Here is a 14853-nt window from a genome sequence, read left to right as displayed (position 1 = left end):
TCTCTTTAACGGCCCCTGAACGCCCCGTTGGGCACTGCCAATTGATAGATGCTGGGAAAAGATGTGACGGTCGAAAATGGGAGATCGCTTGGTTATAAAGTAAGGGATTAGTGAAACCCAAGAACTTGTGATTTGTTCCTGGACTAGGAAGAAAAATGATGTCCAAGAATCGATCAAGTAAGTAGTCCAGACAGGAAAATCATAAAGCTAATCTAGAGGGGTTGCCTCCTGGGGTGGCCCTAATTGTCATAAAGAGCTGTACTTAGTTCTTTCTAATAAGGTGTATATTCTCAGATTTCGTTCGTAAAAGTAGATAGGGAAGGACTTTTATGTGAAAGATAATGCTTATTTTCATCTGATTAGTAGCAAAAATGTCTGATATAAGACGCATCAATTCTCATATAACAACACTCAATCCAACCCACATTACACATATTTTAAGAAATAAAACACATTGAGTCTTTATTATTATTATAATAAAATAAAATTTATCCTTCTCGAAATAAATTAATAAAATTTAATTTAATTAAAATTCTCAATTTTTCAAGTGATACTATTTAGAAGCTCAATGAAGAATACATTTTCATTGAAAAATTAATTAACTGGAATAAAAAAATTTAAAAAAAAAACCCACTTACGCAAATGCGTATTAAAACTTACGTAAATGTACAATGCGGAAATTTAAAAGATTAACCACCATGAATAACATTTATCTAGTGATCGAATCCTCACGTTCTTGGGCACATTCTTAATAGTTTAAAGGGGTGACCTCAAATATGCTAATTAATCAGTTCAGACGATATTTTAAGTTACGAAATCAGACACAAAAACGTACTTTCTCTGAATAAACGGAACTTTTTTTCAACGGATTCGGGTTTCTAACTTCCAAAATATGGTAAGTAGTCGTAATCTAGGGAATATGGTCCCAATAGTTTGGTCAGGAGAGCACTCCAAAGTTTGGACCCCTTAATATTGGTTTTATTTTTTGCGTATTTCACCACTCGAGAACGTTTTAAGCGAAATGAAAGAATTTTGCACACAATTATAAAATTCGTTTATCCAAAAATAAGTCCATACAAAAAATTAATTTTAGTAAATATTTTTTTAATAATAGTCGAAAAACAATTTGAACTGCAAGGCATACAATTTTTTACATAATTTTAAAGTATTTAATTTTAAATGGAAAAATCCAAATTTGAGCGAAATTGATTGAATAGTCTCTGAGAAATTAAATTTTACATATGTGACTTTCTTCAAATTCGATTTCTCTGAAACTATTCAACCAATTTCGCTCAAATTTTGTATTTTGCCATGTTAATTTTCATACTTTAAAATGATGTAAGAAGTTGCATATCTTGCAATTCAATTTTTTTCACTATTAATAAATAAAATAATAAATATTAACTAAAATTTATTTTTTGTAAGGAATTATGTTTGAATAAACGGATTTTATAATTATGTGCATTTTTTTTTAATTCGTTAAAAAAGTTTTCGAGGCATAACGAAATACTCAAAAAGTAAAATTAGCATCAAAGAGTTCAAATTTTGGATCGCTCTCCTGGCCAAACTATGGGAGGACCATATTTCCCAGATTGCGGCTACTCCCTATATTTTGGGAGATAGAAATCCGAATATGTTGAAAAAAAGCCATGTTTATTGAGAAAAAATGCGTTTTTGTGTCTGATTTCGTAACTTATAATATCTTCAGCACTAATTAATTAGCATATTTGAGGTCATCTCCTCGAACCATTAAGATTGAGTCCTAGAACGAGAAAACCCGATAATTAGATCAAAAGTCATTCAAGTTAGTCCACTTCGTGTACTGTACATAAAAGAATTTAAAAAGATTAAAGTTGAGTTCCGATTTTTATTCCATAACAAAATCTAACAGTAACAACTCAGATGAATTCTCATTGGAAAATATATTACATTGCATAATCCAATTTTCCCACATGAAGAGGCAATTTCTTAGGTTCTCGTCAACATAAAATTAAAAAAAAGTATTGTTTATCTGGAAAAAATTTATTTATGACTAATTTAAAGATATTTTCCTATAATTTTTATTTATCGCCCCCATCAGTATTTTCTACTATTATTGTATTTTTGAATTTATTATTATTTCAGATTAAAAGCTTAAAACTAAAAGCATTGTTTTCTTTTTCTAAACTAATCCTATATTATCTTATCGCTTAACATTTTACAATAAATATATTTAAATTGGTATAAAAACTTATTAACTGTTTTCGAATTATTGAAATTAAAAATCAGTTTGTAGTTCAAAATAAAAATGATTACGTAACAATCATGGATAGGTGATCGAAGCGAGCAGAGGTGAGACCCCTTATTACGTAATAAAAAACTATTGCTCTTGTCTTCAGCTCCATTCATTAATTTTACTGCATCGACTGAAATATTAAAATTATTTACAACTCTTAAACTCTTTCGACTAACTAAATAATTATTTGTTTAAAATATCAAACTACACCATTTAAAAATAAATTAAATAAAATGCATAATGCTTTAATTTGGTATAAAAAAATTTTAGAAATCATATTAAAAAATATCATTTTATAAAATTTTAAAACATAAAAGATACATAGGTTCATTTACAACTAAAACATTTAAAACATTTAATATAATTTTACATTGTTATTACCAATTAACTCAGAATCCTAGTTCTACATAAGTCAAAGAAAATTTTAATGCAAAACATTTGCCTTTACTATTTCTTATAAATTTTTCGCTATACTGAAGGACTGAAATGTTACAGAATAAGTTGAGTATGGCGTAATGTGTCAGCAACAGCTGCTACAAAAGGAGGATGTCAGTAGCAGCTTTCGTTGCGTTATTAATATACGGTGAAACCACGCCTGATTCTCATATTCGATAGAATAGGGTGTAATTTCATTTATTTTTTGAATTTTAGCTTCTAAATACTTTTATACCATAGAATAAGTTTATTCATTTAGCGTGAGCAATCAAAATATTTAAATTCATTCATCACATAAATGCCGATATCATAGGATGTTGTTTATTGTAAATTTAATTTAGAAACTTTTTCTTATTTCAAGTTGTTAACAAGAAGTTATAAATAAATTCATAAGTACATAATCTTTAGTAACTAATTTAAGTTTTAAAATGAGATAAGGAATGGAATCCTTATTTACCAAATTTTTAAGTAGTATACATATTAAGTGGTAAAATTGTGCTTACGATTTAATTGAAAAAAAAAGTTCATTACGTGCAAAATATTGTTAATTGATAAAACTGCATATTAATTTGAAATTAAAAATTTAATTCCAGTTCGATGAGCGACAGTTATTGTGCATGCGATCTAAATGTTTCTGAATTCAAATTGCTATTATTTCTATATGTTTCTGAATATCTGGGAAGTTAAGATTCATCTTGACAACACCCTTCCATAAAAGTTATAAGATAAAACATGAACGATCAAAAATGTTTCTCAATTTGTAGAGAATACTAATCTTGAGAATATACTAATCTTAAGAAAGCTTGAATCTTACTAAAAAAACGCACAAGCATCCAATGCTGCTTTAGCCAAAACAATTTTCTCACAGTAGCTCAATTTTTAATCACAAAAACTAGTCAGGTCTTTTAATGTTTATTTATATTAATGATTTTGTTATAAATCAATTTGAACTAAGTTTTAAAAGCTTTCTCAGCTTTAAGTCTGAGACATAACCATTAATATTTAATACATATTTCAATTCTTTCATTTTACATGAGTAATTTTAATTAATTAGCTCCTACTATTTTATTAGGAATAAAATATATATTTTCGATATCTCTCGTTTTCATTTACTTTTTATTTTATAAAATATTTAAAAGGAACTTGAGCTAAAAAATAGTGATGGTCCAATTTTTATTTATTATTTATTTGTCGATTTGTTTATTTATCGATTTATTTATTTATCTATTTATTTATTTATTTATTTTATTTAGTTATTAATTTACTTTTTTGCACGTTGCCTTTGTTCTTGAATGCTTTACTACGCATGCCTCAAAGAAAAACAGTGAAGAAATATCCCTGAAGTTATTAAATTTTTTCAAAAGAAAATATGTTATAAAAAATGTGAACTGTTGTTTGCTGAATTATGTATAAAAACATTGTTTCTAACGTAGAAATTTCTTGAGGAAATTTCAGTAATTTCAACTGAAATTTATTCTTATCAAAATTAAAATTTCGTTTCAATATCATTTTAACACATTGCGTGAGTTGTGATATTTATTCATGAAATCAAAAAAATAATTTGAAATACTTTTTCTCTGTTTTAAAATTTTTATTTAATATTTGTAATTTGAAAATACCAAAATGTTATTTTAGACACAACTGTAAATTTATGCATGTAAAAAATGAAACCGTTTTAACACCTGAGAAAAAAAGTAGAAAACCTTTTGAAATGTAACAGAATCGCTTTCCAAAAATTCTCCACCACATAAATAAAAACTTAAGCTTGTAATCGTACTCAGAGAAATTAACATTTACTTACTAATGAGTTTACTTGGAGGACATGTTTAAAAGACGCTTTAAAAATATTCAAACTATTTCAGCCATTTTCTTCTACATACGATTTTTCAATTTGTATAGAATTCAAATAATAATTTTAACACGTTCCTAAGCAATTGCAAGGTTTACCTACATTTTAAAATCAATAGTCTAAGCGTTCAAATTATTCAACCATTTTGTCCCACGCAAAGTTCTTCAATTAGTGTGGAATTCTAGCAGTAATTGTAACATGTTCCTTAACAATTGTAAGGCGTGCCGACACTTTACAGCTATAGTCTAAATTTTTACACTATTCAACCATTTTCTCTTACATAGGAACTTTCAATTTGTCTAGAATTCTAATGATAATTTTAACATGCTCATTAACAATTGTAATGCGCTCCGATACTTTGAAATCAGTCTAAACATTCAAACTATTTTCTCTCACATAAAATTTTTCAATTTGTATGAAATTCTAATAATACTTTTAACACATGCCTTAAAAAATTGCAAGGTTTACCAACGCTTCGACATCAACTGCCATAAAATAGACTCAGTAGGAAAAGAAAAATTTGTGTAGGGAAAATGTCGAAAACCTTCTTACGAAGCATTGTAAAAGTATTTTCTCCTGTATAGTACTTTCCGCGTGGAGAAAAAAACACCCCTCAAACCTGGGTAGAAAAGACTGATAAAAATGTAAAGCAAATATTTGGCAAAGTATTTTGTAAAACAGTTTCTACTATCAAATGATTTAATTTTTTTTGAAAAAAACTTTATCATTTATTAACCAATAAATCCATGTCAATTAATTTAGATATTTATTTGTTCAATATGGTCTCTTGTAATTTTTTTTTCGAATATTGAATATTAATTTTTTTTTACTATTAAAAAATTCTCAAGTTATATTTTATTTCTTTTTTTTTTATAACTATTGTCTTTTTATCAGACTTTTTCTATAAAAACTTTAAAAACTAAAGTGGTTTTAAAATATTTTTAGAACATTTAATTTAAAAGATTTAAGTTGTTTTCAAATACATTATAAGTATTCACTTTTTTTAACACAATTTTACGTTTAAATTTCTATTTATTTGAATTAGTGTTCTTTCTTTATTGCAAAGAATTTTCCTTTGGTTTTATTTAATAATATTAAGAGGCTTTTTTGAGGGATTTCTCCAGCTAGTATACAAAATTTGTACCAGAACTTTTGCAAAAAAGGGATCTTTTAAATAAAATTTAATCATAAACCCGATGCAAATGTTATACATTTGCATCATAAAAATTTTCCAAGTTTATATGGTCAAATAATACATATATATACGAAACTGATTTATTAAAATGCAATATAAAATTAATATATTAAGCATGTAATTGCATACGAAAGATAAAAGACTAAACCTAACTCAATTGTTTTTTCCCCTACAATCAAAACACATTTTCGGAAATAAAGCAACAGTATGTTTTCGATAAAGAAAGCAAAAAACAAATTCCAGTAAGTATATTTTTTCACCATGAAGTGTGTTTTTCAAAATAAGGCATATCAAATTCAATTTTTGATGCATAGGTTACTTTATAGAAGTTTTGGATGTGATCGGTCTCAAATATAAGCAATTTAATAGTTTGTTTCAAGTAATTATTAAAACTAATCCTTTTTTTACTACAAACGAAACATCATAGCTTGATCTATCTAAATATAGTACTTTTAAAATACTTGGACTCATTTTAAGCCCATTTTTCCTCTGATCGAGAAATACATTAAGAAAACAACTAATTACCCTGACCTAGGTCATATCAACCATTTAAATAAAACTGCAATTTTAAATAAAATATAAAAGTTTAGACAGTCTATTACTATTCTATTTGGTAAAAGGAAAAAATATCAAAAGGTTGAAATTACCAAATAAATGGTAAAATTAATGAAAGTTCTTAAGAACATTTTGGTAATTTTATTATACCTTACAGTATGACATAAAAATGATTTATTCGGCTATATTTACTCTTCAGTTTTTTATTTTTACTAAATGGGTGGCAATAAGAACTATAATTTTGAAAACCAGAATTTCCGCTAATCCATTACCATAAGAACGGAGAAATTACCAAATGAATGGTACCGAAAATTTGGGTTTTATTACCAGAATTATATTTTATTTTACCAAAAATGTCATTACCATACAAATACAGTAATCTTACTCGAAATTTTTTCTTGTACAAACATAACAGTGACTACAAATTCTCATAGTGTTGGCTCTCAGTTTTAATCAAAATTTCAATAGTAGTAAAAGTACCTTTGCAAATAACTTTTATTTATTTAAAGTACTAAAACCTACTTTTATAATATAATTCAATCTTTGTCTTTATGACGCCTTAATTATTTATTGCAACTTTATTTAAATTCATTTCAATTTTGCGAAAAATATATCATAATATGTACTTTTTAACAGAACTGTTCCTATTCATATAATCCTAATTACAATTCCAAGAGAGCAAAGGAAAAACTTTTTTTTTTTGCCACCAGATTTTTGTTTTTTTTTTNTTTTTTTTTTTTTTTTTTTTTTTTTTTTTTTTTTTTTTGAAAAATATTATGACGCTCACTATATTTTGCGGATAAATTCATTTGGTTTCATTTTTCATTCGATGAGTATTTCCAAAGGTATGTCACCGTTTTGATATCTTTTGGACATTCTATATGATATTTGTAAGGCAATAATATTTTGTCAGAAACGAATTATTTTTGCATTATACTTTATGTTATAGTAAAAGAAAAACAAATGTAATCCCGTTTAACTTAATGATAAGGTATGGAGATAACAAATAAATAATTATTGCTAATAACCCTGTCAACAATTTATTGTAACCATGATTCAAGAATACTTTTAGCCTAGATTATATATATTCAATGCTCTTTATAATGGTTGACCACGATTACAATTCTAAATTAGGATAAATTATAAACATGATTACAATTGTAATCGTATTCTAATCCCTTACATTTCTCCCATCTTCATCATTAAGTAGGAATTTAAGTTCTTTCGTTCCCTCAAAAGTTACTTTATTTTGTATCCAATTTTTAAATGTTTCTTAAAGAAAATTTCAGCATAAATTTTGTCTAGACCTCTACACAAACAGGCAACATTCTTATGAATTTTACGACAAAAGCAGAAAAAAAAAATATGAGCAATGAAAGCGATAACTTAACGAAACATTGTAAAACTACTTTCTCCTGCATAATACTTACGAAGCGGAGAAAAAAGAAAGAATAAACCGATTCTCACTTCTAGAACGAGGAACAAAGAATGAAATTTTTAAAAAAGGCACAAATATTTTATAACGTTTTTAATTATGTTTTGAATATCAAAACAAAATAAAAGTCTTTTTCTTGCAGTCCAAAAAATCGGTATATATGAATAGTTAAATTTTCATCAATACGACTTAGAAAGTTTTGTAATGAGTTTTACCTTACCTAGAACTTCGAAGGATTTCCAGCTATGCATTACTAAAAAAAGCATTTTTTTTTAAAAAATAATAACTAATATGTTTTATTGTTAAATCATGTTGAAATAATACTAATAAAAAAACATATATTTATGTCCCTTTTATAAGCGTTTTCAAAAATTGGATAATTTTATGTAATGAATGTTAGGCGAAACTAATTGAAAATAGTACAATAGAAACGAATCAGATGTGAATAAAAGATTAGTTATAGTGTTTTTATCTTTTTTATTTCTCACAAACGGTCGATTAAATCATGGTTGCTCGGGGGATAGAGCACTCGCCCCCCCCCCCAATAAGGTTGCTGGGTTCGATTCCCCAAAAAATGATGATGCGATGGATTTTTTTTTTCAAATACAACTTTAAAATTCAAGCAAAACATCTGAGTCGCGATGGCTCAGGGGATAGAGAATTCGTCTTCCGATGAGGTGAACTGGGTTTGAATCCCAGCAATGGCTGGTAGATACGAAATCCGCATCCGGCTTGCACCGTCCACAGTGCTGACGTGAAATATCCTCAGTGGCGAACGGGTCATAGGTTAGAGTCCCCTTGACCTCTGGCTAACCGTGAGAGGTTCTCGTNCCCCGAAAAATGATGATGCGATGGACTTTTTTTTTCAAATACAACTTTAAAATTCAAGCACAACATCTGAGCCGCGATGGCTCAGGGGATAGAGAATTCGTCTTCCAATGAGGTGAACTGGGTTTGAATCCCAGCAATGGCTGGTAGATACGAAATCCGCATCCGGATTGCTCCGTTCACAGTGCTGACGTGAAATATCCTCAGTGGTGGACGGATCATAGGTTAGAGTCTCCTTGACCTCTAGCTAACCGTGAGAGGTTCTCATAGTCTTCCTCTCCATGTAGCGCAAATAAGGGTTAGTTCCATCAAAAAGTCCTCCACGAAGGTAAATTTCTCCCAATACTTAATCCAGGAGTTCCCTTGTTTTCCGGATTGGGTTCAAAATCACAAGGCTACGCAGTTGAACATTAGTAGTCATAATCCCAAAAATTGGGTCGGCTGTTCAACGACGGTTAAAAAACATAACATCTACAAATACAGAAAGAATTATCAAAGGTATATATAACTTAAAATTCTAATTATTTCTAAAGTTTTGAACGAAAAAAATAGTTATTTATCTTGTAACAAGAAAAAAGAATAAATTCAGTTGCGTAGATAAGTATATTGCTTTGCGTTTTCTGATTCATAATACCGCAACATTTTTTTGCGAAAATTGAAGTACACCCAGCAAATGTATGCTATATCACCATATCTGAGGGGTGGCGAGCATTTCAAAGCCAAACTAACGAATCGCGGTTTCTCCTACCGGAAAATGAGTACTTTTTCATCCTTATCTAGGCGATATCGAGGTGTCATCTGACTTTGTGTGCGAATAGGGGCATCGGTTGGCACTAAATTAGTTTCACAAATTTAATTTCCTCCACACAAGACCTCCTAATCAGGACCTGTCAAAGAACGATTCTTCTTTTGAATCGGAAACAGGGAAAAGTACCCAAGCTAAATGATGTCACTTTCTTTCAAGTTCACTTTTACAGTTCTTCTTTTAACAAGTCTATTAGTTATTGAAAGACAGAAACATTTTCTTAAAATTTTTAAACGATGATTTCATGCTTGAAATTGAAAATAATATTTTTAATGTTATCATATTATAAGGATGAATAAGTTGGTTATTAGAGAACAGAAAACTGTGCTCAAAAATTTTAGATAATGATTTCATGTTTGAAACTAAAAACAATATTTTTAATGTTATCTTATTAGAGAGATAAATTAATTATTTATTAGAGAACAGAAACTTTCAAGGATTTTAGATAATGATTTCATGCTGGACACTGAAAATAATAGTTTCAATGTTATCATATTAGAAAGATAAACAAGTTAGATAGTAGAGAACAGATACTTTTAAATTTTCAGAGAATGGATGCCTATTTTTGAGCCCTTGAAACATCACGATTTTTTTTATCATCTTTATATAGTTTTGAAGCAAATGATGTTTTTTATATAATTAAGTATATAAATTATATTTGAAAACAGAAACTTGCTCTAAAAATTTTGGAATTATAATTTAATGTTTGAAATTAAAAATAATTTTAATCTTATCATATTAAAACTTAATATACAAAATATATATAAATATAAGAATTTTTGAAACGCTGAAGGATGATAAAAAGTAGTTTAGTTATAACGAGACACAATTAAAACACTCAGATTGAATCTGCTTTAGTCATTTATTTTTAGTTTAATGCAAACTAAAGTAGTCTCCGGTGCATGTAAAAATTGTTTATGATGTTTATAACTTTTGATCAAATAAATGAAAGTTTCAAATTTTTGAAGAAAATGCCTTAGAAAACTGAGTTTATTATTTAATTAATCAAAAAATCTGTATGTTATCAAAATTATCTTACACATGCGACGTAAGCAACATTACTTGCGTATATGCTGTTTGAATAAAGTAAACTGGAATAAAATTAAAGGAGTTAACCTGTCAACGAGTAGGAAAGAATTATTTAGAGATAATTCTATTAAAAATTTGTGACGCTTTTTTTATTCATACGTGTATCAAAAGTGCTGTATTATGCTCCGTTATACGTATTTCAACTTAAACTTTTGAAAAATTTCTTCAACGTTAACTCTTAAATTAGGTAAAAATTAAAAAGTCGATTCCTCAAATCTCACACTATTTTTTCTTAAACTCTCAACTATTTAAACGAAGAACTTGTAGAAGAAGATATCAAGAGATATTCTTAGAAGAGATTAGATATATAAGTATGAAAAGTTTAGTTCAAAAACATATTATAGCTGTATGTATGGAACTTAAATTTTTCCGTCCTTAAATTTCAGTTTAATTGAAAAATGTATTTTATAAGCAGCTGTTTTGACAATCGTTTGTAAATTCATTAAAATGCCATTTAGAACCTTTTTTCATTAAATTCTTTAAAAATCACTATTTGTTTTGTTAACAAAATCACTCTCTAGGAGAGTTTCGTTAATAAAATCTTTCTCTAGGAGAGTTTTTTTTTTAATAAAATCACTATCTAGGAGAATTAAGTAAAAACTTCGAAAGCATCTCTATAGAATATCTCTATGGGATATCTAGGAGAGTTTCTTTTTTTTAATAAAATCACTATCTAGGAGAATTAAATGAAAACTTCGAAAGCATCTCTATAGGATATCTCTATGGGATATCTAGGAGAGTTTCTTTTTTTTTTTAATAAAATCACTATCTAGGAGAATTAAATAAAAACTTCGAAAGCATCTCTATAGAATATCTCTATGGGATATCTAGGAGAGTTTCTTTTTTTTAATAAAATCACTATCTAGAAGAATTAAATAAAAAACTTCGAAAGCATCTCTATACGAATAGAAAATAAAAATTTATAATTTTTTCAATAATTTATTGTAATTTTTAAATGAAAGAACAATAAGGAAATGAGGAAAATAACTATGACTACAGGAAGAAAAAATAGATGAGAAACAGAAATAATAACTAGCTATTTATTTATTTAACGATCAAGGTATTAATATTTTTGAAATTAAATCCATTAAAAGTAACACGAGTTTTTCTTTATTCAATTCACAAGTTTTTCTTGTTATCTTTGCTTCAATCACAAAATAAAACTCCAAATTCTTCTTTGTGACATAAGTGTCCATCCCACTCTTCGATGAAAATGCTTTCAGACCTCAAAATAGCATCTGAAGAACCATCGATTAAGCCAAGTATTGAGATTCTCAGGATTCCTGTATCAAACCCAGGAGAGAATCCATTTTCCGAAATCAATGATTCCCTCACTCCTTCGTGACGGATGACTCGTTTGTGATTACAGCTCCCACCCTCCCCCAAAGGGGCTTTGTTACTTGACACCATCCCTCCCCCTCTGTAATTTTGTCCCGTTTTATGCCTAGTGAGGGTAGCAAGGCAGAAAGTCGAATCCAGGATTCCCTCAGCCGTTTTCAAGCAGACGTTTCACAAAACGGTGATAAAATCCTTCCTTCAAAATTTACGGCTCTCATGTTATTTTTTATGAATAGTAACCTCTCCCTTCCGAAGATACTTTTAATTTGAATTTTTTTGCTCCAGTTGAAAAGAAGTATTTTATTTATTTTTGGTATATTTTCCAGGGTGGGGTAGCAGAGAATTATTTTTTTCTTTGTTTTTCAATTATTTTGTCAAACTTTCTTTTGTAGAAAACTCAAAATTTTTTTTATCAAATTATCATTCTTTAAAAAAATTATCTTTCTTTAAAAAAGTTTTCACAACTAGATTTTATTAATGACCACAGTATTCGAAGAAAATATACCATGTAAGAAAGGAATCATTGATAAAAATCATTTTGTTGTCGAGCTAACCTTGTGAGGTTTCCCTCGCACAATACCTGTTAATTTCATTCAAATGTATTAGTATTCAATCTACTACCAAATAATACTGCGTAATTTTATCTATAGAATATTTTTAGTTATGCCAATCTAGTAATTTTTTATTAGTTTGTTTGCAATAGTTTTCTTATTTGTTTAAAGTCTGTAAGTTTTCTAAAATGTTTGCGGCATTATGAGAATCATATAATCACGTTAGTTAGTAATATCATAGATAAAATTTCAAACAAAATTCAATTTATGATGAATTTTTTGAAATTTTGAGGCATATAATACGAAAGCCTTATTTGATTAGTGGCTCAGCTTCATATTTGCTCATTTTGAGTTCCTCTGTTTGGCAGATGAAATAATCTAAAAGTTTAGTAATTTTAAAATAAGGTCAAAATAACTTGTATATACATGAAAACTCTAATTTTTTAAAAAGTGGAGTTTAACCACTATATTCAAATAAAATTATATTTTCTTAAACTGGTGAAAATTTTTATCATGCTTACGTGTTGCGACATGCAAAATTTTTCAGAATGATTTTTTTTTCTCATTATTGTTATTAAACAGGGCAAATTGAGATCAACGTTTCACAAATTTGTTTATACGCAGAATAAAATGATTTTTCAACATTTTTCTGAATACTTAATGTTTTATTTGTGTTATTATTTAAATTGTCATACAGTGCGTTACGCAGAGTTCTTAAAAAATTGTTTGTCTTTTTTGCACTAATTGATTAATTTAGTATGCACTGGTTTTTATAGGAAAAAAAAAGCAGATTCAAGAATGTTGACCTGCTCTCACTCTAACAGAAAACATTTGAAAATTTTCAAAAAGGTTGTGAAATAAATTTTTTTTAATGAAAAAAAAAGTTTATTTTCAAAATATCTTAAGTTCTTATAGTAATGTCACTCTAATGAATGAGATTCAAGTAATTCAAAAACTAATTTTCCACTGAGCTTTTTCGTACCATTTTCACAGCATTATAAGCATTTCTACAGATTCAAGAGATCGAAAGTTTAATTTTTTTTAATAAATTTAGGACTGTTCTCTAATATTTTGCAAATTTTTAATGAATTAGACAAAGAATCATAACAAAGTTATCACTTTTTCAATAAAAGTCATTAATAAAAAACAATTCATTAAAGAAAAATTATGAAACACATAGTAAGTATATTATAATGATAGCTATCAGCTGACAATTCTTAACAATATCTCATAACATTTAAGATCATTATATGCACCTAAACTTACCCCAATAATCATCCTTTCAATGTTACGGCTGAGCTTAATAATAACTAAATATATTGATTTAAAAAACTATATTTTTAATGAAATATCTATCTTCTTATATTATCAAATACCACATTTAAATTTGATTATCGCTAAGTCGCAATAGTGTTGACACTTACAGAATTGTAAAATTTCGAAAATCAACTCAAGAACTCTGTTATATGAAACTTCTTTTTAAACGCCTATTTAAATTACAAGAATCGTATCTTTAAACAAAGTGACTAACTTAACGATCATTCGACGACATGATAAAATTAAACATTTCAACTAAAATTTTGCATTGTACAAATTTTCCAATTCTGGATATATATGGAAATGTGTATATTAAATTGCCCTTATAAATTGCTCTAATTTTCCAATGACAAGAATTAAACTCGCTGGTACAAAAAGTATGCACAAATTATTCAAATATGATAAACAAAAGCATTCTCTTAATCATTTGTAAAATTGAAATAAGCAAATAACCAGTAGTCGGAAGAACGCGCTACAAATAGCGAAATTACTGTAGTCGTTACTTTTTTCCTTAGTTTATAGTGTTGTGCGCTACTATTTAAAAGAAATAGTGTAATGAGTAGTGCAATACAAAAAACACAGTAGTTTGTAGCGATTCCTAGAAACTACTTTTAATGTTTATTAAATAAAGAAACAAAGCTCAAACGTCAAACATTTTTCGAATTTGATTGGTGCAAATCCTTCGCGGGCCAGTCAATGTATGCAATGAGAAGGCCTCTATGGCCGATTGTTAATAAGATCTACGTCTGATGCTCAGAAAAATTGGTGCGAAATCAGCCAAATTGTTGCGGGAAATCAAATTTTAAATATTAGAAAAATTTGAAACTTTAGAAAAATTCGATTTGTTAATAATGAGTTCAACGAAAAGTTTTATTTCAACTAAATACTATTTTAATTTTAACCTTTTCTATGACTATACTCATTTCACTTACTTTACTTACTTACTTACTTACACTTGATTCTTATATATATATATGTATACAGTCAAACCCCGCTACAGTGAACCTTCAAGGAACCGAAATTTTGGTTCACTATATCCGGGAGTTAACTATATCCGTTACGCAGGCAATTTCACTAATGGTTCCCAAACTCCTCCCTTTTATTACATTATATTCATATAAATGACTGAAAAATATTATGTAGTAGCAAAAAATGTGTTATTTTTCATCACTCTTCGTCTT

General features: G+C 27.8%; 1 protein-coding gene and 1 long non-coding RNA gene across 2 annotated transcripts in view; one reads left to right on the top strand and one right to left on the bottom strand.

Moving 5' to 3' along the window:
- LOC122269691 (uncharacterized) overlaps positions 1 to 2833 on the bottom strand; it is a 45976-nt gene extending 43143 nt beyond the window's left edge. Inside the window, exon 1 of the long non-coding RNA XR_006225328.2 lies at positions 2657 to 2833. This is a non-coding gene — a long non-coding RNA (uncharacterized lncRNA). The remainder of the gene's footprint in view (positions 1 to 2656) is intronic.
- Positions 1 to 14853, top strand: part of LOC107447908 (glutamate decarboxylase) — a 67997-nt gene that overhangs the window by 18717 nt on the left and 34427 nt on the right. The gene's annotated exons all lie outside the window — the stretch shown is intronic.

This window comes from Parasteatoda tepidariorum, chromosome X1, assembly GCF_043381705.1.
Source record: "Parasteatoda tepidariorum isolate YZ-2023 chromosome X1, CAS_Ptep_4.0, whole genome shotgun sequence".
NCBI lineage: Eukaryota > Metazoa > Arthropoda > Arachnida > Araneae > Theridiidae > Parasteatoda > Parasteatoda tepidariorum.
The sequence above is the reverse complement of the archived record's forward strand: the minus strand, read 5'-3'. Positions and strand labels throughout refer to the sequence as shown.